Genomic DNA, 25,259 nt, shown 5'->3' on the forward strand with positions numbered 1-25,259 from the left:
TATGTCTGTAAAAAGCTGTTTTTAGTGGCACAGGACTTTAATTCCAGCACTCAGGAGGCAGAAGCAGGAGGATCTCTATGAGTTCCAGACCAGTCTGGTCTACACAGTGAGTTCCAGGACAGGCAGAGCTGTATAGTGAGACCCTGTCTCCAAAAAAAAAAAAAAAGAGAGTTATTTTTAAAAGAAACAACGAGTGAGTGTTTTCTCACAGGTAGAATCTAGACTTAACTATGTACACATATGTGAAAGCAAACAGGGATTACTTGTGGGGAGGGAAGAGACTAGCTGGAGGAGACAAGAGAGGTTAATGGGGGATAAATGTGTGCAAGGTACAATGATGCACACACACATAAACAGCTGAAACAAAATCCATTATTTTGTGCATTAATTTTGAAAAGTAAGGAAAATCACTTTACAAATACTGGGGCTGTTTTACTGTGAGGCATGAACTGACTTAGAGGAAAAAATATGTGAGAAAGAAATGAGTATTTTCCCTTAGTGTGGAGTAAAGATTATCTATTGTAAATTATATATATGTATATATAATATGTATATTTATATATATATATATATATATTTTTTTTTTTTTTTTCGATATAGGATTTCTCTGTGTAGCCCTGGCTGTCTTGGAATTCATTCTGTAGACCAGGCTGGCCTCAAACTCAGAGATCCATCCACCTCTGCCTCTAAATTATATACTTTTAAAAGGCCCTGAAAAGAAAACTATACAATAACTTCACAGGGTTTCTGCTTGACACGAAATTCTCCCATGCAGCAATAGCTAGACTTCTGGGGGTCAAACTGCAGGGGAATTTAGGAAGTTTTGCCAGACCAGAGTTTAATGTGAACAGGTACAAAGAGACCTGAGGTACCTGGCGGGGCTCTCAAGTAACATCAGTCACCAGCTACAAAAGGGACCTGAGGTACCTTGGAGAAAGCAGGTCATTTCATTTAACAGAATTATTCTGGAGGCAACCATACAAGGCATGTCTTATGGGCACTAGAGAAAAAGGAGAATGTGAAGATGACACACAGATTCCCACTCCCCTTGCAACATCAAGAACTTCTATTCTAGTAAAAGAAAGTGTACATGTCTACGGCAACACTAGATGAGCAGATGTGACGATGGCTCTGAACAGTTATCAGATTAAAGATGTTGTCATAGAAGAACTTGCATTTTCTTTGGGCCTCAAATATCTGGGACTATCAGCTGAATACCCCGGAAGACCAATAAAATGACTTGTAACCCTTTAAGAGGATGGAAATATAGGAAATTGCCTCCCATTATTTAAAATAAGAGATATTCTTAGTTTTGGTCACACACTTCATGAGAGATAAGGTAAAGTCTGTGTAGAGGTTAAATCTCCAGACATATCCCTGGCTCAAATTCAGAAACACCTTTTCCTTGAGACTATGGTTCAGAGTCAGTCCCTGAATACTGGCCTACAATAACATCCAATGGTGCTGACCACAGGTTGACCAGATGGCTGTTTGAAGGAAAAGCCACAGTGTCATTGTAAGGGTTTCTATTGATGTGTTAAATACCATAACCGTAAGTTGGTGAAGAGAGGATTTATTTTAGCATACACTTTCACACTGTAGCCCATCACAGAGGGAAGTCAGGACAGGAACTCAAACAGGACAGGCACCTGGAGTCAGGAGCTGATGCAGAGGCTATGGAGGGGTGCTGCTTACTGGCTTTCTCAGCCTGTTTTCTTGTAGAACCCAAGACCTCCTGTCCAGCAGGCTCTATCTGTGTGCTTATAGGACCTTCTCATATCAACCAGTAATCATCAATCAAGAAAATGCCCTACAGATGTGCCTACAAACCAATTTTATGGAGACATTTTTTCAGTTGATAGTTCTTTTCCCCAAATGACTTTAGCTTATGTCAATCTGACAAAAAGCTAGCTAGCACAATCGATCCCTTGTCAATTTGACAAGCACCTTTCCTTTCTTGTTAATCCCAAGATCTCATGTTAATATTAACACCACAATATAAAATATAAATAACTTTACAAGTTCCAGACCCATGAAAAGTTCAATCTCTTTAAAACACCCAGTATCTTTCAATATGCAAATCTTCTCTAAAATATCAAAAATCTCCCTAAAATTCCAAAGCCTCTTAACTGTGAGCTCCTGTAAAATCATGGATGAGTTAAATGATTTCTCCCAAGAGAAAATAACCAGGGAAAAGTCACAATTAAATCAAAGCAAAACCCAAGCAAAAGGCTCAGGGTCAGCCCTGTGGATTTTCTCACCATCTTCTGGGCTCCTCCAAAGGGCTCCGTTTCTCTAGCTCTGCCATTGTTAGCACACACTGCTTGTCTTCTAGGTGCACACTAGCTTCCTTCCACACCTGCTGCTTGTCTTGGTGGTCATCCCATGGTACCAGAATCTCCAAAGTGTGTGTGTGGTGGGGGTGTCTCTGCTACAGCTGTACTTTCACCAATAGCTTTTCCTAGGCTCTCTTCATGAATGCTGACCCTGTCACATGGTGTCCAGTCCTCAAGTTCCCTCCACGATCCCCTCAATCCTGGGCCTTTCACTACTACTAAAGCTGTGCCTCCACCAATGGCATCTCCTGAGGGACTAGAGCTCTACCACACAGAGTTGAGCCTCAGCTGCTCTCCATGATCCCTTTATGCCTTCAAAACTGGGTGACTCTTACCCCATTACCAAGTTCAGCTGCCATCATGAGAGGCAGCCTTGACCCCCTCTGGATCACAGCTTTTGTTTGTTGATCCTGAGGAAACAGTCCCAGGTTTATGATCCTCAATGATACTGGTCTCTTTTAAATCATGGCTAATTTCTCAGCTCCAGCTAGCCAGCAACAATTGTCTCAGTAAAATGAAGGTTTTTCCTTCAGTGGTGCTGGTTTCTTGTTAATTACAGCAGATTTTTCAGCCCCAGCTGACCACACACGACAGAATCTTAATTCAAAACGTTAAACAGCCCGCATAGAATCTTCAAGGGACTCTCAAACTTCCCTCTGAAACATCACAAGCCAGGTCTCCAGCTCCCACACTGCTCCTACAGAACAGCCTACTGAGCTCTCAATACTCAATGGATTTTCTAGCCCAAAGTTCCAAAGTCTGTCCACTGTTCTCCCAAAACAACATGGTCAGGTCTGTCACAGTGAAACTTCATGACCTGGTGCCAATTTCTATCATAGGATTTCTAGTGCTATGATAAAACATGACCAAAAGCAAACTAGAAAAGATCGGGTTTGTTCATAATCCATCACTGAGGGAAGTCAGGATAGGATCTCAAGCAGGGCAGGAACCTGGAGGCAGGAGCTGATGTACACAACTCATGGAGGAGTGTTGCTTACTGGCTTGCTTCCCATGCCTTGCTCAGCTTGCTTTCTTATGCAACCTATATACAGGACAATCTTTCTTATACAACCTTACACAGGACAACCTGTCCGGGTAGCACTCTCTATAGTGAGTTGGGCTCTCCCACATCAATCATCAATCAAGAAAATGCTCCACAGACTTGCCTATAGGCAGTCTTAGACTTTTTTTCCAATTGAGATTCTCTCTTCCCAAATGACTCGAGCTTGTGTCAGGTTGACAAAAGACTAGCCAGCACACACCACACTGACTTGATGACAACATCTAAGAAGCACACAGGAGAGGAAAAAGGAGGAAAGACATGAATGTAAACAGAGAGCTGTCAGGCAGTAGAGAGGCTGGATAGAGAAGCAGATTGGAAACCATGACAAGATAAACAAGCCAGGTTCCAAGTGGTGGACACTGGTGCAGAAGAAAGCCAGTTACAAAACAGAAAAAAAGAAACTCATTCTACAGTCTAACAAAGAGTGAACACAGTTCTTCAAATCCAGGGAGCGAGGGAGGGAGAGAAGGAGGGAGAGGGAGAGAGAGGGGGAGAGAGAGAGGAGAGGAAGAGAGAGCACTGGAATGCCTAAGGACAGTTGATAGATACTCAGAAGCTTGTCAACTGAGCCCAGGGGAGAAGGGGCTCCGACAGTGTGGGACTCTGTGGTGACAAACTAAATCAGTCAGCTTCCTGGTCTGCACATATATACTTACAATACTGAACACTGATTTTCCCAGACACCACCTTGGATTAAGAAAAGATCAAACTAAGACAAATGTTTTTAGGTTTTACATGTCTTTTAAACTTTAAGTCAAAATACTTAAGGGATTAAACTATCAAGTCCATAATTGCACAGACACATTTACATTAAAAAATTCAAATTATAATATCACAACTACATTTTATTTGACTCAAAAGATTTATTTCCTAGTGATCTAGACCACTAGAAATTTCATTGGTGGGACAAGAGGATGACATGAAGGTAGAAATCACAATTCTATGAAGGCCACCCAAAGAGAACAAAATCAGGGGTCATTTAGTAGCAAGAAAGAATGAGGAAAAAGAGGAAGAGGAGCCAAGGAGGAAGAAGAGGAGAACATCATCACTGGAGCATATAAACTTTCCCTTCAAACCTCAATCTGAGGAGACTTCAATGGAGCCTGAGCTGAGACAGGAACTGAAACAGACCCCACAAGCAAGGAGTATTTCACTTTGAAAATGCAGCCTCACCATAGAGGCAGGTTACCTGCTGGGGCCCATGACCTCGGCAGCCACGGGCTTTGACAAGATTTGGATTTCTCCTGTGACGGGCCTAAAATACAAGAAAGCAGTCGGCTACCCCCTCAGCAGTGGCACACCTGCCTGGCAGGTTGGCACCCAAGTTCACAGGGCTCACAACTGGGGGAGGTGGGAATGACTTTCCTGACCAAGAAGTGTTCGTTCTCAGCACCATCTGTCACCGTGTGAAAGCTGGCCACCAGACAGCGCTTACAGCACAGGCGCAGCTTGGTTTCTCTCTATTGCAGCCAAGGGTACTGTCTACAGCAGTAGGGGAGCACCTAGTTCTGGAGGCAGAGCAAGCGAAACAAATGACATGAGAGCTTATATTGGGGGTGGTGGTGCAGGGGTGTGTGTGTCGTCACTCTTTACTAAAGAACATGATGTCAAACTGCCCTCTGAATATGACACCAAATTAGCGCTCTCAGCCTTTCAGAGAAGCTTCTGCTTGTAGTGGGTGATGGTTAATGAAGAGACTCCACAACTGGTCAAGGTGCTGAAAAAAAGTGACCGTTGAGTATTCAGACAGTTACATCATCAGCGGCCCTCTGAGACTCAGGGGACCTCACAGAAGGGCTATTAGGAAGAAGGGAGGGGCTGGAGGATGGGGAGTACTGAGAAAGGCTGTCTCCGGGCTATGACATGGCTGCTGCCTCTGAGGTCACAGCAGCGGTGCTGCCTGCACGAGGCTGGGCCCACAGGCACGCCGACATTGGTAGGGGAGGCTCTCATAAGACACCCCGCCCTGAGGAGCTATAGGTAGCTCAAGGTTATGGGGAGCACATTCCACACTGATGTAGCCACTGGTGTACTGGCCTAGTTCAAGTATATAACCCCCAAGCCATGCTCCTGCAGGCAACCCCCAGCTAAATGGAGTGGGTCAGAAACAGAAAGGAGGGGGAAGACTTGAGGGAAAAAGAATAAGTTTTCAAAACATGTATGTTCAGGAAGGAACTGCTTCGTGCTTCCGGCTACTTAAGACAAAGATCTGGTCTACAGTATAACATTTCCAACTGCAATGTCCTTGCTGCATTTCACAACTAAATCTGTCACTGACACTAGCAGGGCTTTTGATGAGTTCACAAGAGTCCAACAGTAGAATCCTCCGACATTTTTCAGCTCTTGACAAAGACTCCAGAGGACACGGTTTGTGTCCTTTATATTCTGTACTTCTTGTGATTGACAGGTGAGTTTACTATTTGCTTTATTCACAACCTAGGCACGGCACGATATGCTCTTGATATCAGTTACTACATACTTCCACTCCCCTATAGCCAAGTCCCGGGACGGATTTGTGTGACAAGTTTTGACTCACTTGGAAGTCACTGTGATTTTGGTACAGGCTTGTATGTACCCAGATGCTCACAGGTGCTCCTAGAGGCCCATTCTTTAAAATGCTGCAGTGTGTGTTGGAGTCCATTTAAGCTTTACCCAGCAGGTCTGCTTAAAGAGAATGATGGTACTCAGGATCATGGGCTTGAGTACCAGGTGTCTGAGATGGTCTGCACTTGGCTGTGCTGGGGGGAGGTCTTTAGCTCCACCCCTTGCCAAGCGCAAGGCCCTGGTTTGATCCTCAGCTCCACAGAAAAACAAAACAAAACAAAACAAAACCCAAAAAACCACAACCCTTTGGCAAAGACAGTCAGGGCCTGATAGATTAGGATCCAGGCCCTCTTGAAGCTATCCCATAATTTCTATCTTTTTTTCTCCCCTCTATCCTTCTAACACTTCCTGCTGTTTCTACTCAAGAGTATTCTGGGGAAATGTGGGGGTGAGGGATGGCCCCCCTACAAGGGTGGCCCCAGGCTTCATCAAAATAAAATCAGTAAAAGACAAATGTTTGTCACTATTGGTCTGACCCTTTAGCTAGGCTATCATCATTTACACTCTGAATTATTTAGGGCTTCTTGTAGGCCATAAATACACAGTCATCTCAGCCTACAATGCCAATACAGTTATACCTGCCAGCAGGGAATTCCGTGAAGTTTGATGCTTGAACGAGATTATTTACTTTTCCAAAAGCACTATCATTTTTGTAATAGAATAAGCTGAGAGGGTGCTGAAGGCATCTGCTTTAGACTTGCAGCCTTTGCCAAGGTCTTGTCTAATGGCAAGACAGTTTGTATCTAGCAAGCACTCCCCAACCCCACTCTGATACAGATAATTGAAGCCCTCATTTGGAAAGTAGCATGCAAAGCACTCATTGATAAAATGACATGTACATGAACACAAGTGTCCAGGGACAGAGAGAAAGGAATACAGCTGCCAGGATGCCAGGTTGTAGGGTCCATGGGAAGTTTAGGAGAATGGGTTAGATATCTATGCAGCAAATTGAGTTTATATAGTCCTACTAGAAAGCGTCCAGCCTCCAGTCATTGTGCTGTAGTGTGTTTGTTGCTGATTTTACTAGTGCAGATAAAGATTATTTTCTTGTTTGCAAATTCTTTTTCATTTTTCAAGAAAGCCCTTGGGCGTCAATCAACATGATCAACATGTGCATGCCTAAAGAAAATTCCAATTTTTCTTCTTCCAGGAAGTTAATTAGAAACATGTAGACTACACAAAATATTTGTTCACAATTTCCCTACACCATGAGGAGCGTGGAGATATCACTGTCCACGTTAAAACTAGAAAATGCAATGTTTCTGAAGAAGGAGAATGTCTACTTCAAAAGGCATTATTAGCCACATCTACAGAGGAGATTCAAGCAAACAGAAAATGGCTGCTGGGTGATGAGAGCCCTATTACTGTTACAAGAAAAAACAGGCTAGAGTGAGTCCTGTAGTACTGGATTAGAGCCAAAGATATCAGTATTTTACTGCCACATTGAATGATTAACTCAAAGTATTTTTTTTTAATTTTTTAATTTAAATTTTTTGTTTTGTTTTGGTTTGGTTTTTCGATACAGTGTTTCTCTGTGTAGCTTTGTGCCTTTCCTGGAACTCACTTGGTAGCCCAGGCTGGCCTCAAACTCACAGAGATCCACCTGGCTGTCTCCCAAGTGCTGGGATTAAAGGCATGTGCCACCACTGCCCCGCATCAAAGTATTTTTAAGACTTAAAACTTCAGACATCAAACTGTAATGTAAATCTATTAGGAACACACAGGAAGAAATGCCATGCTACCAGTCTGGGCAAATAGAACATCATACTGAAAGCTTCAGTGCACAGAATGGTAACACCTATGTGCAAGACATCCATCTCATAACAGGTGTATGCCTTAAACAACTCAACAGCAAGACAAAACTTGATTCTAAAATGGGTAAGGGACATGACCTCAAGAAACATTTCTTTAAAAACATAAAACCAGTGTAGAGATAGACAGGAAAATGTAAACCATCATCAGAGAATGTAAATTAATGCACAACAAACTATCATTTCATACTGCTGTAGTGGCTAGTATAAAAAGATAAACATTTAAAAAGGATATATGACCACTCCACTTATCTTTTTCTTCCTGAGGGAGTGCTGCTTATTTATTCTCTCAAAGTAATTACATTTCATTTAGGTTATCAAAACTTACTGGCACATATTCATATATTATAACACTAAAAGCAGTCTTATAAAGCCCAAAAAATGTATAAAAACCATTTTCGGCCAGGAAGTAAATACCTGGAAATTAAATAATGTTATCTAGAGAGTTTTTCTTTTAAAAGTGAAAGGTTGGCTATGGGCATAGCTCAGCAGTAGAGCACTTACTTATCTAGAATGCACAAAGCCCTGGTTTCTCTCCTTAGTAGTCTAGAAATACACTGAAATAAAAATTCAAATTGTTAAAAGTGAAAAGAAGATAAATTATATCATTGATGAAGGTACTGCCCACTCCCTCAGATCAGGATAACTCTGTAGATCTTCCTAAGACTTTATTGACTTTGAAAGTCATCTTAAGGAGGGACAGGGAGAGGAATGGGGCAGCAAAGATGAGGGAAGAGCAATATATATATATATATACATACACACACACACACACACACACACACACACACACACATATATGTATGAAAATGTTCTAATGAAACTCATTATTGTGACATTAAATATTAATAAACTACGGAAAAGTCATCAGATAATCCCAGAGGAACTGAATAAGCACAGTGACAAGTCCTTGGCATTTGATTGAGGAAGGATTTCAAATAGGGGAGGGACCACTGGACTATTCAGTAACTGGGAGACAACAGGTTTACCGCAAACATTTTCCCATGGGTTTACAGAGACATAATTCCTACAAATCGGCCTTTTACACAACTGAGTACTAAACAGATTTCCGATACTCTTCTAATTTGATAATAGATTGCAGCCATCTCTCCTAGCCAGAATATGTTTAACTATTCATTCTTATTAGTAGCTATATGATATTCCACTGTACTGTTATACAATACTGTATTTAAGATATTGGAAAAATGAAAATAGGAGCTGGCAAGATGGTTCAGCAGGTAAAGGTTAATCCTAGGGACTCACATGACGGAAGGAGAGAACCAACTCCAACAAGGTGTCCTCTGATTCCACAATAGTGTCACAACACAAATGCATGAGTGTGTGCATACACACACACACACACACACACACACACCTCTCTCTCTAAATAAATAAATAAATATGATAAAAAACCTAAAAATAAAATTTTCCTAGAAAGTCTTTAAAATTGTATTTATTTTTCTCACCCAATAAATCTGATGATGTTTCCATATAAAGAAAAGCTTAAAGAAAAGGACATTGCTTCCTCACCTCCTTTTAGAGGGCCATAAAATTAAATATGGAAAAACTGTTCCTGAAATTACATCAGAAAATATACTTTAGTCTTCCATTGCTTCCATTTCAGATATAACTTTTAGAATAAAAAATAACTACATTGAATATCCAAATAACAAATCCCTTTTAAGTCGCAGAATTTAAAGATCACCAAGTAATGACAATTATGTAATTCCCACACCATGATAATTAATGGACACCAGCTGTGGGTTACAGCATTCTGGGCACATCGCACAATAAAAGCAGAGACAGGATGTCACTGCACATACACCATGTGCACAGCTTGGTTCTAATAGGCACGGCTGAAGACACGTAGTTATTGAAGATGGTGGGACAGTGGGTAAGAGTCAGGCCTGGAAGCAGGCTGCCTGGGATCCAGCCTTGGCTCAACTACCTATGAATGTATGCCTTGAGCAAACCACTAAAGTCTCATTTTCTTCTTTGATATGTACCACAATGTTTCCACGGGAATTAAAGGAAATGATGAATATACAGTGTTTAGGGCAATGTCTACCTCTTCATTAACATTAAAAATGCACAGGGACTATCAGTACTAGTGTTATCAAGCAGTTATTATTACAAATAAAGGAATCCTATTGGGACTAGAGTTTAAAATGTGTGTGATATAAAGATAGATCCATATGATATATTAAGTATTCATATGTATATAAAGTTGTAGAAATACATAGAGAATGATGTGTCAGTTTTCAACAGCTTATATTTAGAAGTCACTCCAAATGACTCAAAAGGAAAGATAAAATGATAAAGAATATGACTTTTCTGCTCAGACTGAAGAAGTAATAAAGCAAAATTATTCCTCAGTCACCCAGCCAAAACAGGTAAATATTTAAACAATTTTCCTTATTTGAACACCCAACAGAGTAAAGAATATGAATTATACAATGAATAAAGTCTTATAAACAGGTGGACTTAAGGTTTTTTAATGCAAACTAATAATTGCATCTATCCTTAACCCTACATGTATTTTGGTCACGATACTTATTTTAAAAGTGGTTAGATTTATGCACCTTATTTTATTGTGTCTTGCTTCTGTGTATAAATGTGCACCACTGCCTGGTGCTCATGGAAGTCTGAAGAGGGCATTGGGTCACCTGGAGCTGGAGTTACTGATGGTTGTGAGCCACTGTGTGGGTTCTGGGAACCAAATCCAGGTCCTCTGCAAGAGCAGCATGTGCTCTTAACCACTGAGCCATCTTTCCAGTACCATGACAGATTTTCATGACCTGGGTGGGGTCATTCACTAAGAGCGGCATAAAAGCCACAGAAGAGTCCACCTGGGCGGTGTCAATTGGATGTAAGCTGTAGACCGACCTTCATTTGGAATATTTTTAAACCATAAAGGTCAACTCATATGTGGTGCTTTCTAGTTTACAAATTCCCAAAACTCGCCTCTCCTGCTCTGCATCCGGAAGGCAAACATGACGCCCTTCACAGCGATTCTGGGCCAGCCTTCAGAAGAGGCGATTCAGCCTGGCAGCTAAGGTGACTTTGCTTTTTACTCCACCCCGTCTGCATTTTTAACCCTTACCATTTTAACACTGAGCAGTAGATCACTGTTCACTTTTCAAAGGCGATACTGACATTCCAAACAACAACAACAACAACAACAACAACAACAAAACCATGAAGTTTTAAACCCCGGCTCTGTCACTCACTTCACAGCTACAGCAGGAAAGTACTTTCTCTGACTCACCTTCTACAGCCTACCTATGTTTTCTGCCTAATCTTTTCCAGATTTTTTCCCAAGGATGTGGGTGCCTAGGTTCTTCTTTTCACTCCATATCAAATCAATAACACTCCTTACAAACAAACAAACAAAAAACCAAGACATACCTGAGATCTAAAGCCTTGGGTCACTTGTTGGAGAGCACCAAGGGATAGATAAGCCTCTAGTCTCTATATGAAAATCTATTTTAAACAGCTACAATGTAGGATAGAGTAACACAAACCACACAGACTAATAGGGGTCACAAATAGAATTTAGAGATTGGAGAGCGCCCTCTGGTGGAAGGGTAGGGAGAATTTTATACAGACTTTCCATAGGAAGATAGAAGGAAGATAGGCATTCTGGGAGCAAACTAGTCTGGTAAGAAGCCAGGGAACAGGGGTCAGAAGAGGTTTTGAATATTAGGATGGGAAGTCCTATTGATAGCTAAATGAGTCACCAGAGTTTGTGAACAGGTAAGTTAGATGACAAGACTTCCCCACAATGAAAACCGTGTAACTGACTTAAAGTGAGAGTCCAGGGGTTTGGAGACCACTGGGAGGGTTGCGATAACTCAGATGTATTAAAACAGCTCCCCGAAGGTTGAGAGCAAAGGAAGCCACCAAAGCATTTGACAGTAGCATAGCAAAATTAAAGTTGGGCACGGTGCCCTGCTTTTTTTTTTTTTTTTTTTTTTTGGTTTTTTGAGACAGGGTTTCTCTGTGCAGCTTTGGAACCTGTCCTGGAACTCACTTTGTAGACCAGGCTGGCCTTGAACTCACAGAGATCTGCCTGCCTCTGCCTCCCGAGTGCTGGGATTAAAGGTGTGCGTCATCACTACCTGGCGCTCTGCCCTTTCTTTAACAGGCAACAAAGACTTGAGGTTATATAGAGGTCAGAAAGAACAGCTGGAAAGGACAGGGATGTTGCAGGAGAGAGATATTTCAATCCAGGTATTAAAGTGCAAGAAGGGGTAAGAGCAATCAGGTAGAAGAGATCACCCAAGCCAAACGCTGGGTTCACTTTTTGGTTTCTTCTAAGAAGGATCTTGCTGTGTATTTTGGATTGCTCCCAAACTCACAGTCCCCTGGCTTCAGCCTCCTAACTGCTAGCATCACAGGCGTGTTCTACTACGCTGGGCGCTGCTGCTGCTGGCTTCTCCTTCACCAACTACTCCCTGAGTGCCCCCAAGTCTCTATCATAAGGGCAGAGCCTCAGCACCTAATCACATCTCAAAGTCCCCACCTTCTGATATGATAACACTAGCAATTAAATTGATTGTTAGTTAAATTAATCATAAATTAAATAATTAATTTCTAACATAGGAACCATGGAGGAACAACAACATTCATACCATAGTAGACACCACTAAGAAAGTGAAAATACAAGGCATGAACAAACAAAAGACTATCCAATCTAAAAATAGATAAGGGATTTAAGTAGCTGTTTCTCCAGAGAAATTCAAGTGGCCAGTCAGCACATATAATAACCCTCAACATCATCAATCAATGACATTAGGAATCAAAACTAAAGAGATGTGTCATTTCTCTAGGATGCTCAAAACAAAATAACAAGCAGCCACAATATAAAATATTAAGCGTGGTGGGGACCTGGGGGTTGGAAATGCTGTACATTGCTGGTGGGATATAAAATGTACAGTAGTATTAGGAGACAGCTTGCAAGTGCTCTGCATAGAGTTACCATCTCATCCAGCAACTAATTTCATTCCTAGTACACACCCAAGAGGAAAGAGAACACATGCACCAAGAAAAACAAAACCAAAGCAAAACTAAACTATTTCTAAGGGCCAGGGAACCTCTCAGTGGAAGGAAGAACATTTACCTACCATGCCCACAGCCCTGGGTTTGATCCCCAGCACCACAGAAACAAACATCCAGAAGCAACCCTGGACACAAATGTGCATGGCAGCATTATTCACAGTCACAAAAGAGTATAAACAATGTCCATCAGCTGATAAATAAAGAAACAAAATACAGGTTACACACAGAATTGAGTACTTACACAGTCACGAGATAAATGAAGACTAATGTAATATACAACATGGAAGATTCTTTAAAACACACTAAGTGAAAAAAGCCAGATGTGAAGGGTCACACATGGCATGATGAAATTTTACAAAATGCCCTGGAATATAGGTAGGTCCATAAAGAAAGCATGTACATTTGTAGTTTCCAGGAGCTGGGAAATTGGGAGAGTTGGAGGATGAGAAGTGAATGTCAATAGACATGATATTTCTTTTGGAGGGAAAATATTCTAAATTTACACACTGGTGATGATTACATACTTTGTGACTATATTAAAATACTGATATATTTATATTACTGGTTTTCACACTTCAAACAGGTAAATTTTATAATGTCTTTAAAAGGATTTCTAAGTATCAGTGAGTTTAGGGAACCTTCATTTTGTTCTAGAACTATTCAGAACAGAATCAGGACTTCTCAAGCTACAATAAGTCACATAAATACGGTTGTGGGAGTTCAGACGAGCAGAGCATCAGGAAAGCAGAAACAGCAGAGTCAAAACAACAAACAGCACACTGCTAAAAATGAGCCCAGCTTTGTTCAAAACCCAAAAGTAAATACAAAAACAAGCTAATTAGAAAAATGGGCAAAGCTCATGGGCAGCTATTTCACCAGCAAGGATATACAGCTGGCAGACAGGTTCATCAAAAGATGGTCAACACCATTAAGCACTAGGGAATTTGAGTTAAAGCCATTGACCAGGGCGAGTGCTGGGGCTGTAGTTCAGTGGGAGAACACTTGCCTCATATTCGAGAGGCCCTAAGTTCAATCCCCAAAGGCGTGAGATACTTTCACACACCTATCAGATGACAAAAATAAAAACAGCAACAATACAAAATGCTGGCAAAGATGCAAAGGAACTGGTGTGTCCATACTGCTGGGGGGAATGAACAAAGGTACAGACACCGTGGGAGGTTTTTTTTGTTGTTGGTTTCTTGTAAAACTAAACACGCGACTGCTACGTAACCTAGCAGATCTCATGAGAGAGATGAAGTCTTACATTCACAAAATGCCTCTATACAGATGCTCACAACAGCCTTAGAGACAGTAGCTAAAAAATACAAACAACCCAGGCACCCTTTAATAGATAATACTTAAACCAATGGAGTACTGCTTGCTAATAAAGAGAAATGAACTACTCAGTAGCCTAAATGAACCCCCAGAGGATGTTTCTGAGTGGAAAAAAATTCCAATGGTCTACATATGGAATGGTTCATTTATATAACATCCTTTAAAAGAAAATATTATAGAGGTTGAAAACAGATACCAACTATTGAGGTAGTTGGGTGAGTTTGCTGGAAGGGCGAGAGAGAGGAAGAGGACTCTGAAGGGGCGGTAGGAAGACACATGTAGTGCCAGCAATGCCCTGTGTCTTGTGTCAGTGACAGCATCTTGGTTGTGATTATGGACTATGGATTTGTAAAATGTTCCCATAGAAGAAACTGGGTAAATGGTACGTAGTAGGATCTTTTGTATGGTTCTTACAAATGCTTACAGATCTACAAACAGCTAAAAAAAATTTTTTTTAAGTGTAATTTGTTTTAAAAACAGTGTAAGTTGAAAGGGAGGCCAGGCAATCACAATCGACACTCGGCGGCTCTCACGGTCACCTCTGAGTGCTGGAAACGAACAGAGCCTCTGCAAGAGCAGGACAGGTTCTTACACACTGAGTCACTCCTCCACAGCTAGACACTTCAAAAACGAAAAAGAGATTAATTTCGGTTGCACATCTTTATAGTAACTTTTAAAATTTCACTTTATTAAAGCACAAAATGGCTCCCGCTCCCTCCACACCGCTGTCTCCCTCTCACTGGGCCCCGCTCTGCAGTCATTAACTGACCTTAGGAGATAGGAGAGCAGGAAGATGGCAGGGCAGGGGCAAGGAGGCCAGAGCGCCAGAACCGAGGCCCGGCGTGGCTCCGATCACTTGCCTGTGGTCCAGCTCTGAAACTCCTAACATCCTTCCAGGACACAGAGACATTTATACTGCAAACACCAAAGGGAACGGCCGTGACTGCAAACAGACAGGCGGCCTGCGCATAAAAACATCAGCACCGCTGTTTCCCTCCCGACAGAAAAATCATTCAAAAAAGGGAAGAGTTAGAGGAAAACCTGGCAGGCATTTGGGCTTCAAAGGGCTGTTTGTGCAGAAGCAATGTCCAATGACAAGCCTGGCTTTCGAGCCATGCCAGCCTAGTACTATGAGTCTCAGGCGCATGGCAGATCTTTGCACCTACAGTTACAGAATGTGCATCAGGATGCAGTATACAATTCAAAAAGCGTAGTTTTTTGTTTTTTTTTTAATTGCTTTTTTAGTTGAGTAAAATCAGTTTATTGACTCTTATTGTATAAAGAGTCTTATTAGTGTGAAGCTGCTTTGATTTTCTCCACAGCATAACATAATCAGCAGCCGCATTATAAATGTCCTTGTGGTGAGTTCTCTACACAAAGATTTTAAGTTGATCTAGCACCAGACTCCAGAGGCCTTGAAATTCAACCCGAGCCTGCTATGAAAAGCTGCCCAAGTGTAAATAAGCATCTCATTGGTTAGGTCTCCCCTGCTCTGCCTCGTTAACAGTAATGTGCGGATGAACAGACTATTAACTCCAGCAGCAAAATTGGTTTTAGGTGGTCTGCACAATTATAAAGTTAGGAGTCTCCAAACTGTGACTTTGTTATAATAAGCAAATACATACCCCGCTGCTATGTACGCACAGCTTTCTCTGTCACAGGTACAAGGCCACACCACACACGAGCAACTCTGAGCAAATCAAATTGTCCTAGATATAAACCAAGAGTGCCCCTCAATGGTTAGTCAGTTAGGACAGTTCAATCAAGGGGATTTACTAAGTAGACATGTGGGCCTACTCTTAGAAATAAATCCCAGCATTAGTGGCTAAGGAGGAAGAAAATGATAGTTTACCTCACAAAATATAAACTGTAATATAGCAATGACACACAAATGTTAAAAGTACTTTATCACACACACACACACACACACACACACACACACACCTTTTTTTTATTTTTAATTTTTTTTAAATTAATGATCTCTTCAGACACAGTTACTCAAATACGGGTGGGAACACATCCAAACTTAAGAAAACTCAAGCTATGGCATTGATCTGGAATGTTTTCTTTTTATCCAAGAGTCCTTTTAACATGCAAACTTCACGTTGCACATGATGCCAGAGGGTCCCCGTCACTGTCATCACCCTGCACTGGCATCTGGGCCTGCATCCTGGAGACCATCTCCCAAGTGTGGTGGAGCTCTGCCTCTCTTTAGCTTTCTGGAACATGAGTTATCCCAGGAAAAGGTCCTGGGTTACTCCCTGGAGGTTCTCAACTTGAATGACGGGCATCATTTACAGTTCAGAGAGTGACAGTTTCTGGGTTCCCAGACATCCACAACATCCCAGGGGCAGAGGTGACCTCTGACTTTGCTTTGGTTTCAGTCAACCAGAAAGAATGGGACCCTGGCCTTGAGGAGTCCAGTCTGCTCTTTAAATCTTCCTCTGGTTCTGCATCAGGTAAGTGACAGATTTTGACGCTTTGTGACTCAGGTTCATCCCAAATCCTATTCTCCAGCTGCTCACGTCGTTCCCGCAGAGTGGGAATGCCAGCTTTCGTGATGACAGGCCCATCATTCACCTGACTGTGGGTCACTTTCATAAATGAAACGTCCAGGGGCTCTTCTATCCACGTCCAATGGTGAGAAGGAGTAGAGCAGCTGTGCACCCCATCATGGGAGATGTGCAGCTCACTCAGTGCTCTCTCATCGTGTAGGAAGCATTCAAACTGCTCAGCAAGGCAGGAGATAACATTAAAGTGATCCTCTCAGTGGACAGCATCCCCACAACCCGGGTGTCCACTATGTTTGCATCATCAGCTTGGCACCCCAGCCCCCTCGATCTCAGCAGCTGAAGCTTTAGCTTGGCCAATTCTTCCCATTTTCTCTGTGGCTCCAGGTATGATTCTGAGTTGAGATCAGTCAGGAACAGGCTGTTTATGAGAGTTGATTTTCCCAGACCCAATTCACCAAGCACCATCAGGTATGAACGCCAATCCCTTTTCAGTGATTTTTGTTAGGCTTCATTGGGAAAATCTGCAAGTCCAACATAGGTAGAAGTTTCTGGATTTATAAACTGAGTTGGCTGTTGCTTAGACATCACCTTGATCCTTTTATTTTTATTTATTTTGTCTATCCACCAATACTAGTCAAGTAGTCTACATTAAGCTATATTCTCAACCCTCGGGTTTTTTTGTTTGTTTGTTTTTGTTTTTTTAAACTTTCAGTGTGTAACTGGTTTTATTTATTTTTGTTTTGTTTTGTTATGAAGTACTTTTAACATTTGCATTTCATTAAAAAAACTTGATGGCTGGGTGTTTTTTGTATGAAGCACTTTTAAAATTTGTATTTCTTTTTTGATGTTTCAAATTCAATTTAATGAAGCATTTGAGGCTAAGATTTTAAAACCTCGCTTTAAGGTAAGCTTATAGATTTACGTACCATCTGTGTCTTTTCTCATAAAATGCTATCTTAGTTCATCCTAGATTTCGTTGTGGGTTTTGTTTTGTTTTTCTCTGATTTGACTTTTTTACTGTTGTTTTTATGATAAGGGGCTTGAACCCAGGGTCATGTGTCTGCTGGCCAAGAACTCTACAATGAGCTAGACTCCGAGGCCTCTTCCTCATCTTACATGACCCAGAGCTGTTTTTAGAAATGAAGTTCCGTACTTCATATTTATTTCTGTTTATTGTCATCTTTTAGCTCTGTTCCATTGTTTCAGTCTATGAATCTATAAATTTTGTGCCATGAATTAGTCAAAACATATTGGTAATTTTTTTTTCTGTGACAGGGTTTCTCTGTGTAGTTTTGGTGCCTGTCCTGGAACTCACTCTGTAGACCAGGCTGGCCTTGAACTCACTGAGATCCACCTGCCTCTGCCTCCCGAGTGCTGGAATTAAAAGTGTGAGCCATCACTACCCGGCTGGTAATATTTTTAATAATAGGATTTTTTTAAAGCCCTACTATCCTACTGATGTATATGTTGGTTATATGAAAAGAAATGCTTCCTAAGACTACTGGTTTGTTTTTAATTTTAAAAGTTTCCTTAAATGTTCAAATTGCACAGAAAAAAAATGTATTTCATCATCAGTTATATTGTAAGACCTAACAGTTCTAAGTGCGACATAACACAGTCAAGATGAAGAAGAAGATACAGCTCTGGGTGTTCTGGGGCTATCTGCTAGGGGAGAGCCTTCACACTGCCTGTCAATGTTCACACCTTTCTACTACTTCTCACAGTGGTGATTGGATGAGGTTCCTTGTTAATTAAGAGATTTTTGAAACACAGCCAGACTCTTCTTTCTCTAACAAGATAAAAGAAAAATTAAAGAAGATGATGGAAGTTTGTTGTTACACACACACACACACACACACACATATATGATATATGCACATATACATTATACATTTCTAAAACTCTGATATCAGAATTTGCAATGCTATGTTGCTTTACGTTGCATCAATGTCCATATGATGACTGTGTTCTGATTAGAAGCAGTTCATTAACTAGATTTTGATTCTAGATGGTAGAAACTGTCTCTCTCACGGATAAAAAAAAATTCCCAATTTTTGCTATGAAAAACTTTAATCTCCTATAAAGTATACCACAGAAATTTTAAATAAAAGATTCATCTTTTATATAAATCATAGTATTTACCTCTCCAGTCCATGATTTCCTCATATCTGTCTGCTCCAATGTTTGGAATTACTCTCCACCCAACAATAGGTTCATAAAAACCAACACAAGCCAGGTGTGATGGCGCACATCTAGGACTTGGGAGGCAGAGCCAGGAAGATCTTGAATTTGAGGCTAGGTTGGGCTACATAGTGAGAACTTGCCTCAAAAAAATAAAAACAAAAAATAATTAATATTCTGCCAGACACCTCACTAGTACCAACAGTGGTATTAGTGTCTGGGTAATGCTACTGATGCCAATGCCACAGAAAGGGTCTCATGCTCAATTTGAAATCTATCTGCTAAATGTACACACAGGACTGATTCTTTTTGGAGCAATCATGTTCCATGAATCACCTATTACTATGCTGATACGATATTCAGCAGTGGAGAGTGTAGACAAATTTCTAAACGATCTTATTAAATAAAACACATGGAGCCAGATATAGGGGTTAAAGCCTGAGAGAGATCAGAGGAATAGGAACAGCCACAAGCTAACCTCGCCTCACCAATACCTCAGCTTCCAAATGCGAGTTACTTCCTGTCTACCCATGCCCATGTGCCTCGCTGTTCTGCCATCTGATTTGTTCTCCCTGTCCATCTACATCACTTCCTCTTCCTGCCCAGCTCTGTCACTTCCTGTCTGTCTGTACAGACCTCCAGACCTCCATGGTTAACTAGTGTTGGAATTTAAGGTATGTGCTACCACACCTGGCTGTTTCAAGTGTGGCCTTGAACTCACATAGATCCAGTCAGATCTTTGCCTGCCAAGTGATAGGATTAAAGGTGTGTGCTAATATTGCGTGACTTTTGTATTTGCTTATAATGGCTTGGTTTTTCCTCTGATCTCCAGGCAAACTTTATTTATTAAAGCACTAATAAAATATTACCACAGGGGAAAAAAATCACCACAGGAGAGCACCACAGATATGAGAATCTGAATCCACTTCAAATCCTTTCCTTGCTCTCATATATAGATCCATCCCTATTTCCCCTCCCCCCTAGAGGTCTCACAAAGGCTGAGTGCACAGGGGTCACTTTTTGAGGGCTGCCATTAGCCAGGTGTCAGAGTGATGGCATGCACCCTTTGAAGACATTCCTTCTTGTGGGACAGCCTTTCTAGAGAAAAACAGGTGCTCTTTATCAAATGGACATTTATCCATTTAAAGAATCTTAAATCTGGTAGAAGTTTGCAGTCTACAACACTAAACCACTCTAGATCATGAGCACCAAACAGTGATCCTTTAAATAATTATATGTGAGATAAAGTATTTGTTAGGATGCGAGTCTACTAATAAAACCCAGTCAGTTCTAATTCAAACACTATCTGTTCTTTAAAAGGAGCCAGTGTTCCAATGTTTCATTCTAGAACATCCTCTCCAAATCCTATCCCGCCCACCCAAATTCACGATGGTAGATGGGAATGGGAGTAATTTATTTTAACTTTGCAGTTGAGCCATCCCATTCTTAATCATTAGCCTCTTTTTATGCACAATGAACAGTCTATATAAGGTCATTCACTTTTAGTCTCAGTGCTCAGAGTCAAAGGAGCCCCTCAAAAAGTAGTGGTTGAGCACCTCAAAAAGCCTGGAAAGCGTCCCCTTCTTTTGCTATACAATCTAAGTAAAATGATATATTTTTTTTTTCTGCACAGGAATTATCATGCTAATCAGTCATGATTTTCCTATATTGATCAGTCATCCTAGCTAGTTTTAATCAATAAAATTAGGAAACAAATGAGTTATTACTTAATCAATGCAGAACTGTAAACCTTTCAAAACACCAAGGACATGAAAACAGAAAAAAAATTAGCAAGATCGTTGGTAGGGGACAAAAGAGAATCACAGAACTAAGTCATTGTCCTTTCAGCTAATGAATACTGGGAACGTCCCTGTTCTTTAAAAGACTTGAGGATTGCAAGGACACTATTAAGAAGTCTATGGCCACCACCTAGACAAGGGGATGATCTTGCAGGTGCCTTGCAGATGATATCTGGGAGATCTCCATGTCTCTGTTAACGGGGGAGCTCTTTCCCATAAGAAGTGTTTAAATTTCCTGGTGGGGGCATGATGCCTTCAGCCTGCTCTTCGGGAGACATAGGCTTTGGTGATGCCACTGGCATGTCACAGGTCTACATTTCAGGCGGCTAGTGCACGTCAGGCTCTAAGGAAATGGAGCAGTGGAGTCCTTTCAGCTATAGGCTGAGGCCAGGGCTGGAGGCTTAGAGAGGCTAAGCAGCCAGCAAAGAGCCGTGCTTGTCCCAGGCCAGCTCAGTACATGTGACACCTGAAGAGACAAGGAGATTCTTTGGTTTGAATGACACAAAGTGAATATTTGCTTTTTCCTTCTATGGAGTAGATGGCTACCAACAGACAAACAAACAAACAAAGACAATGCAGGCAGGCTTTGAGGTTTCCTCAACATTGCTGGTCTGAGAAAAAGCCGTCGCTAGCAAGCCACTGTCCCCCTGACTCACAGACAGTGCTAGGGAGGAAATCAGCTCTTATCGAAAGAGCCCTCAATTGCAAACTGTAAAGTGGCAAGTCAGTTTTAATGGAAAACAAACAAACTGTTGCCAGCGAAAGGGTCCTGGCCTACTGACTGGTCACAGTTCATTACAGTTATTAAAGAAGGATTCGATTCTTAAGCCTCTATTTCTACCCTAAAGCATGTGTTTCCTGTAGTGGGTAGCCGTCCCAGCATTGGCCTGGAAGTTCCAACCCCCATTGAGGCTTCAGTAATGATCACGCCCACAAGGCGGGGCAGAGGAGGGAGCGGAAGACCGAGGAGCAGGAGGAGGTGGCTCTCTTGGTTCTGGGACGCCGGACGCAGGAGGTAGACCGAGCAGAGTTCTCCAGAGAACACAGCCGGACTACACTATACCTTTGCCAAACCCTGCAACCTACCCCTTCATTTGTAAGTTACCCCACAAAATAAACCTCCCTTTTAACTACGTGGAGTGGCCTTAATAATTTCACCAATAGTTTCCCCTCCTTAAGGATGTGCTGCCTCAACCTCTTTACAGCATAGTAAGAATCACTCCATACAGAGACTCAAAAATAGGACAAACACAGAAGTCTATCTCCTTATTTTCGACAGTGCCTTTCTTTCCTTACCATCCAGCATATCAAAAACACAAATGTGCAAGCGTCCACAGAAACCTCAGACTTTCCTCCCACGTCCTCCTGTTATTTACTCCATTTGACCCATTTCTCTCTCTCTCTCTCTCTCTCTCTCTCTCTCTCGTTTTGTTTTTCGAGACAGGGTTTCTCTGTAGCTTTGCACCTTTCCTGGAACTCACTCTGTAGCCCAGGCTGCCTAGACCTCACAGAGATCCGCCTGCCTCTGCCTCCCGAATGCTGGGATTGAATGTGTGCACCACCAATGCCTGCCTTGACCCATTTCTTGAACAAGTTTCAAATAGGAAGACGTTGTCTGATTCCTCTCCCCCTTCCCATATTCAATTATTCTCGCTTCTGATGTGGAAGTAGGAACACGTGAAAACACGTCTTGACACAAGAGATACTGAAAGGCTCCATGAAGAACGCAGAGATTTCAACCTGACCCCCTTAAAGGCTTCTGTCAGCTGAGATGTCTAGAAAGGGGCATCACAGGGCAGCCCACAGTTGTTGCCAGAAGTCCTATGCAGCCATCTCTTGGGTCCACAGAAGCGCCAGATGCATCTGCTTGGCTGGCACAGATCTGCAGCACACAGACATCAAGTGCCTTGGAGAAATGAGAGGTCTGAAGTCATAGTGTTTGGGCCCTAATGATTTCACCCAGAAATAATTTCTTCTGTCTAATCTCTTAGAATGTTTTTTCCTAGAGCGATTTTGAAGCCAAGAAAACAGATTATGGTAGATCCATGCAAATGGGAAACTGAACACATTTTAGAAATTAACTGTTACAACCTATCATGCCTATTAATGTTCATGTAAATCAAAGAAACTACCACCCACTTAGACACTAGAGCTATCTTTTCTTCTCGTGAACTATGATGGCTACTGCTTGATAAGAATATTAGTAGTTAACTTCAGGTTCTATTTGTTTGTGGGAAGAATCATTATAAAGAGATATGCATTTCTTTAACATATTCCTGGCCAGGGAACTCGTGGGACGCACTTGTCTCTGCCTCCCAGTGCTAGGGTTACAGGTATGTGCTACCACACTCACCTTTTCTATGGGTGCTGGGGATCTGAACTCAGGTCTCCCTGCTTATGAAGCAAACACTTTACCCACTGAGCCATCTCTATAGTCCAGAAAAACAATCTAATTTTATAGAAAATAAAACCTCATGATCTCACAAGAGTTTTCTAAATAACTTGTGGTCTTGTGGTATGCCCATGAAAGAATGCTTTGAGTCTTTCTCACACAATGAATTGCACATAACATCTGTAACAATAACTGCAATGTTTAATAAGTAATTGCTTTGTGCCACACCGAACATATGAGAACTACATGGAAGTTGTTTCTCATTTAATTTTCACTGTCTTCCTGTGATGCTGGGGACTCTGAAAAGGCCCACTTTTAAACTAGGAGTGGCAGAGCTGGGACTTATTATAGGTCCACTCCCAAAGATCTGGGGTGCCCTCAGCCATTCTCGGCCACTAAGACACATCAAAGTTCTCCAAGTTATTTCCTAGAAACAAGATTCCCAAGAACCACAGTCACATCCAGGAGTCTTGGCTAGAAAGAGAAAAGTAGCAGATAAAGCATTAGGAATCACTCTGTGCTAGAACAGAGCATCCCTTACAGCTCCTCTTGCAGCTGCAATTTGGAAAGCCTGCTGTTTCTGTAAGTCCATGGCCAGGCAGACACTTGTGATCTAAATTCATCAAGTAACCCTGGATCTCAAGTCTCCATACAATAATGTTCTCTACGGAGCTAGGTGCTATTTGGCACTTAATAACACACTTTAGTGACACAAACCTCAGTTACTTGGGTTTTGCTAAAATGGAATGTTGGCCTCAGATAGCAGCTCAGTGCTTATATGTCCCTACAGACTCTACTGGGGGGAGAGAACATATTTTTACACAGATAAATCATCCTCAGGCATCTAAAACATGAATCTTAATAGGACTATCACACATGTTTTGTTTTGTTTTGTGTGTGGCTTGTTTGTCTTTTGAAACAGGGTTTCTCTGTGTAGCCCTGGCTGTCCTGGAACTCACTCTGCAGACCAGGTTGGCTTTAAACTCAGAGGTCTGCTTGTCTCTGCTTCCTGAGTGCTGAGATTAAAGTCATGTGCCACCACCACCAAGCTATACATTTTTGTATAACACATGTTTTGAAGTAGGCATTCATGTCTTCAAAAATTGTATGTGCTGATCGTTCAAAAAAAATTTAAAACCTACATTAATGTGGGCTAAGGAGATGGTCCAGCAGGTCAAAGTGCCTGATGATCCAAGTTCAATGCCCAGAATCCATGTAAAAGCTTGGATGCAAATGGTACACAGCTGTAATCTCAGAATTCCTACAACAAAATAGAGGAGAATTACCCAGAAGGAAGTCCACGGGCCAGCTAGCCTAAAGTATTTGGCGTAGCAGCAGAAATAAGAGACTCTGCCTTATGACGGAAGGTGAGACTCCACTTCCGAAGCTGTCCTCTGACCTGCACATGTATGACATGGCATGCACATACCTACACGCATACATACATATAAACACAAAATAATAGATAAATAAATTTATATAAATCCAAGTATGGTAGCTTACCCTTCTAATCCCAGTACTCTAGAAGCTGGAGATTACAAGTCTGAGACCAGCCTGGGTGATACACACAGTAAGATCCTGTCTCAAGTGTCTGTGGAGTGACTCGGCCCTAAAGGGAACATATACCATCCCATCCTCCCCCCCTTAAGGCCCAGGGGTCATCCAGGGGTCATCACAGAGGAGGGGTGGAGAGGCTGTAAGAGCCAGAGGTCAGGGAGGGACAGAATGAAACAGTGTCTTCTGAACACAAACACTCACAACATCCTAGCATGGAATGGGAAGGGGTTCATGAGCCCCCCAGCCCTAACTGAGGAGTAATTGACAGCTACTGATGGCTGCCAGGGGAAGGAAAATGGTTTTCTTTAGGGACTTGATCCCTGGCAGGTTGATCATGCTCCAGTGGGTAGTTCTCTACCCATGTGTACATGGGCAGCACAAACTGGAAATAATAGGTTATTAAAAAGAGAAAAAAAAACCCATGAAACTTGTGGAAGAGGTAGAGCCAGAAAGAATTAGAGGTAAATATGACCAAAATACATTTCATGAATGCAAGAAATTCACAAAGAATAAAAATGTTTTAAAAAGACCCTTTCTCAAAGTTAAACAAAATAAAACAAAAATAAAAAAACAATGCTAAGTACTTAAACATGTCCTTTTGTTTTAA

The 25,259-nt window shown here is 41.6% G+C and overlaps 1 protein-coding gene and 1 pseudogene across 3 annotated transcripts in view; both read right to left on the bottom strand.

Annotated features, from left to right (window-relative positions):
• Positions 1–25,259, bottom strand: part of Frmd5 (FERM domain containing 5) — a 276,390-nt gene that overhangs the window by 150,558 nt on the left and 100,573 nt on the right. The gene's annotated exons all lie outside the window — the stretch shown is intronic.
• On the bottom strand, positions 16,591–17,308 carry LOC118581257 (annotated as a pseudogene).

Source organism: Onychomys torridus, chromosome 4, assembly GCF_903995425.1.
Source record: "Onychomys torridus chromosome 4, mOncTor1.1, whole genome shotgun sequence".
Lineage (NCBI taxonomy): Eukaryota > Metazoa > Chordata > Mammalia > Rodentia > Cricetidae > Onychomys > Onychomys torridus.